The 5,292-nt window shown below is 41.1% G+C and overlaps 1 non-coding gene across 1 annotated transcript; it reads right to left on the reverse strand.

Moving 5' to 3' along the window:
* Positions 1-3,834: 3,834 nt before the first annotated feature.
* LOC118482808 lies at positions 3,835-3,941 on the reverse strand. Its single transcript, XR_004868870.1, has one exon. It is a non-coding gene; the product is annotated as a small nucleolar RNA R71 (small nucleolar RNA).
* Positions 3,942-5,292: the final 1,351 nt, after the last annotated feature.

Here is a 5,292-nt window from a genome sequence, read left to right on the forward strand (position 1 = left end):
GCTTTAAAGAGGTTGTGGTATCAGTAGGATACCTTCCATAATGCCCGTAACGAGTTTAAGTTAATATTATGCCCAGTAGGGGTATTTCGGTCTTTTTAAAGATTATAAAAGAGGTTTCTGAGTTCTACAGGAAATCTGAGTTTCCCGAACAGTTTATAAAGTCTAAAATACTTTATTTATTTTTTAAAATCAGTGGCAACTGGAATCGGGTCAAAAGACCTTGTAGAACTCAAGTTATGGCCGAAAAGGGTATATTCGGTATTTACCGAACCGTTGCCATAACCGCAGGTTATGAGCAGGTTAAAAATAATTAAAAATCTTTAAAAATCCCAAATTATTATTTTACATCAGTGAGTAAAAGGTTTGGTGTCGAAATCCGGGTTTAGATAGGCGTTATGCTAATTGCGCTATTTAATTACTAAAGTTTCGCAATTTGCGCTATTTAGCATAACTCCTATTCTGGACCTCGGATTGACGTGAAATTTTAGGGACATTCTTAGAAATCAGTAACCAAGGTTATGATCTGTTCACGTGTCCGAAATTCTCGTTTTAATTTAAAAAGGGCGTTACGGTCAACTTTTAAGCATTTAACGGAAATGTGTAAAAGACTCGGACAAACAGCGAACCGGTCACAGAGGGTTATACCATCATGTAACCTGGTCCTAAGAGAGTCCTAAGGCATATCTAAATAAACTTTAACGGGTCAGAACTGAAGTCAATGCAAAAGTCAAACTTTTGCGACTTTCGGCTCCGAACCGGGTCTAAACAGAAAATGGTCGGATCAAACAAGCTTAGACTAGTTTATATACTTATTATCATGTTTTATGAGTGTTCAAACAGGTTACATATCATCTATATTACAGATTATGCAAGAAATCGCAAAATGACATTTCTATTGACTTTTTCTAAGCACGTTTGACTCGACATTCGGACTAGTTAGGGTGGGAATCAGAGGGTGCCCTTTTAGGGTTTTAATGCCCACATGATTACCATCATATAACTATCTTTGATTCGACAAACCACTGGACCATTCGTGATTTATCGCAAAGTCAATCGTTAGTTACGACGGATTGACTTTTAGGCTAAAACTATGGAAAAATGAAACCACAAAGGGTTAGGCAACTTACAGAAGCTTGGTGCACGACTGAGAATGATAGAGGAAAGCTTGAGAGCTCCAAGAATGATCAGAAGGCAGGTTTTGAGGTGTGTTTCACTTATGCACAATGTCTTGCCTTTTATAGTGAAAAATGAGGCTTAGGATCATCACAACTCACCCTACAATGGAGCATGGATGATCAGCAGGTGGCCCTTGGTGCTAGGAGGCAAGTAGAGGGCGCCCATGCCTCATTTATTGCACATATGATCGTTCACAACTTCAAACAACAAGTCTGTCCAAAGTTTCTGCATCTGGGACTTGTACGCGTCCCGCATTAGATTCAGGCTACTTGCACGCGGGCCGCCTGGATCTTCATGTCAGGAAATGTATCCACAGGTGGCTCGCGGCCCGCTTCAACTTGCTTGTTTCACTCAGGCGGGCCGCCTGAGGCCTGTTTTCAAAGATTTTTAAATCTTTTGTAATGATTAACCGAATCTTTCGTAATCATTAACCTGACCTTTCGGGTTCGAAGGGGTAACTTTGCGATTTGGCCCTCGGTTAATTACAATTAAGGGCCTCGTGCCATTTACCCGCACTGTTAAGTCCCCAGTTAGTTTAATTACTATCCGAAAAGCCTTAACTTTTATTGTTGACGCTTTTAACCCCTCTCATACGAATTTGATCATAACTTTCTCGTTTTAAAACGGAACTTCGCGAGATTTACGTAGCACATTCTAGTGAGCGTATTTTACTGTTACAAAGCCTCGGGTTCGTCAAAGGGTCACTCAGAGGTATAAATTAAACATGTTGACACAATTAACCCCTGTAGCTTGTAATCTCTCACTTTCTCCCGCGTTTCGCTCCGTACGATCCATGATTTATTCGTTTGAAGGTAGGAGCATCACTTAGGGCTACTATACAGTATATTTACCCTTCGTTGATATTTATAACCCTCGAATTTACATACTTTCAAGGTTTGTCAACTTTAGTCCTTTATTAAATATTTAATGCCACGTGTAAACTCACGACACGTGTTAACGCATTATGGGACACAAAATTTCGAGGTGTTACAGTTGGCTACCTGGTCGGGGGTTAAGGGAACGGTTTGGTAAGTGTCTTGCCATTGTTCAGTGTATAGATCCTGCAAAGGACCTGGGTCAAATTTAGTAGGACCTCCTTCAATACCCAACGGTATTGGATGGCGGGGGTCCAAACTCTTTGATCCCCTCATAAGTTAAACTACTATTAAAACTTTAACCCGGCTACTTAGGACTGTATCCCTGCTGACTCAGACTACTTAGCCGAGGGTAACGTCGCCTTCAAAAGAGGGCCTACCACATTATGCATTAATAACTTAATTAATTATCTTTCAATAATCCGACCCTTTAGGATTGTATCCTTGTTGACTCAAACTACTGGGTTGAGGGTAACGTCACCTTCAAAAGAGGGGCCTACTACAATAACTAAGATAATCTCTTAAACAAGTGCAAAAGTGCAAAAATAATCAAAGGTTACACTACACACGAGTCGGATCCAAGTGATTTATCTTGTCTATCTGTTTTTACTTTTATTTTCTTTTTCTACATTTTTAGTTAGTTTTATTTTTCTAGTTTAAAAATCTTTTTCTAACATTTTGATTTGATTAGACGTTGAGGATAAACCGGTACTAAAAGCTCTCGTGTCCTTGGACGACCTCGGTATCTTACCAACACTATACTACGTCCACGATGGGTGCACTTGCCCATATCTGTGTTTAGTGTTAGTGAATATCGTGTTTATAAATTTAAAACTTGGATAAAAAGTGTAAAAATGCTAAAAATATACATCTAAAATATATACACACTGACACGCATCAAGTTTTTGGCGCCATTGCCGGGGACACAAGGATTTTAACAAAGTTAGGAATCAGCGGCCTAATCATTTTTTTCTATTTTATTTTTATTTATTTTTTTTATTTTCTTAATTTTTCAGTTTCTGCAAAGCTCAGCACGGGCCGTGCCCAGCAGTGTCACTGGCAGTTTTTATTTTCCGAGTTACAGAGAGCTGAGCACGGGGCCGTGTCGGTGCAACACGGGGCAGTGTCCAACTTTCCAGTAACAGGGATCCGGAAAACAATCGTTGTATCTCCGACCACGGGCCGTGTTCTCTGAGCACGGGGCCGTGGTGAACTTCCTGACCAACATTCTTTTCTGTTTTTATTGCAGGACTTGGAACCAGACACCACATCTGAACTTTCTACGTAGTGTATGAGCTCCAGTTCTAGTAGAGACATAAAAGAACCTCTAGAAGAACCCGAACGCTTTCTCAGAAAGAGACTTAAAGCTAAAAACCAAGAGAAGGTTTCGGGGGACCCACTTCTAATGGCGGACCAACGTACCCTCATGGATTACCTACGACCCACCGTGGGTAATCTCGGCGCCGCTATCAATGCACCGAATGTTGAAGCTAACAACTTCGAACTTCGGCCACATTTGATACAAATGCTTCAAAACTCCGCAACCTTCCATGGGCTTGCGGACGAGGATCCCCATCTACATATTACTAATTTCATAGAAATATGTGATACCTTTCGGATCAATGGAGCATCAAATGACGCCATACGCCTTCGAATGTTTCCATTTTCACTAAAAGACCGAGCAAAAGCTTGGCTCAACGCCCTCCCAGTTGGTTCGGTAAACACCTGGGATGAACTAGCCCAAAAGTTTCTATATAAGTATTTCCCTCACGCTAAAACGGCTAAATTAATGACTGAAATTAATACTTATTCACAAGAGGATGGGGAATCCTTATATGAAACTTGGGAAAGGTTCAAGGAGTTATTGCGAAAGTGTCCTCATCATGGTCTTGCGGTATGGCAACAATTATCCACTTTCTACAATGGGTTGTTGCCACACACAAGACAAACACTTGACTCTAGCTCCGGGGAACTTTTAGGTAATCGCCACCCACATGAAATATACAATCAAATTGAGGAAATTGCCCAAACCAATTTTCAGTGGCACACTCCCCGAGGCAATAAATCTATTGCCCCGGGCGCCCATAAGGTTAACGAAAGCATTTCTTTACAAGCCCAAATCGAGGCCCTTTCTTCAAAAATCAAAAAGTTAGAAATGACAAAAACGGTCTCGGTTATGGCTTGTGAAGGGTGTGGTGGGCCACATGAAAATTGGAGTTGTATGAAAGAAACAGATGATCAACAAGAGTCGGTAAACTACATTGATAACAGACCTAGGCCGTCGGGTCCTCCAACGGGTACCTACAACCAAGGATGGCGTAACCACCCTAACCTTGGTTGGAAAGAACCCGGCAATAGTAGCAACCAACAAAACCTAAACCAACGAATAAACTTTCAACAACCAAGAAATGAGTCACAAAATTTCCCTCAACAACAAGGTAGACGAGAAAGGCTTGAAGATACTGTATCTCGCCTCATCTCCGACACTGAAAAGAAAAACTCGAATCGATTTCAACAATTGGAATAGAATTTTAGATATCAACAAGCTAGTATACAAAACATTGAAAAACAAATAAATCAATTAGCTCAAAATTTCTCCGAGAGACCACAAGGCGCGTTACCAAGTAATACCGAAACAAACCCAAAAGCACAAGTCCATCTCATAACATTAAGAAACCGTACCGTGGGTTCCGAAGAAGCTCCACCACCACCAACTGAGGGAAGCACAACACCGCCCCAACAAGAAAAGGCTTCTCCTCTAATTCAAGAGCCTACCAAGGCTCCTCCGGTTCCATACCCCGGTAGGTTAATTCGTCAAAAGACCAATGAGCAATTCGCAAAATTCGAAAATCTACTAAAACAATTGCATGTTAATATTCCTTTTATCGAAGTCCTAACTCAAATGCCTAAATACTCAAAATTCATGAGGGACTTCCTCACTCATAAAAAGAAAATTGAATCATTGCACTTAGTTAACTTAGGCGAAGAATGCTCCGCCCTCTTACTCAACAAATTCCCACAAAAGAAGATTGATCCTGGAAGCTTCACAATTCCTTGCTCGATCGGGGAATCCCCCGTTCGTAATGCACTAGCCAACCTTGGGGCTAGCATTAACCTCATGCCTACATCAATGTTCAAACGACTCGGCCTAGGCAAAACAAGCCCTACCAAGATGAGTATACAACTTGCCGACAGATCCTTCAAATACCCGCAAGGTGTCGCTGAAAATCTATTGGTCAAA

This window comes from Helianthus annuus, chromosome 1 (genome assembly GCF_002127325.2).
Source record: "Helianthus annuus cultivar XRQ/B chromosome 1, HanXRQr2.0-SUNRISE, whole genome shotgun sequence".
NCBI lineage: Eukaryota > Viridiplantae > Streptophyta > Magnoliopsida > Asterales > Asteraceae > Helianthus > Helianthus annuus.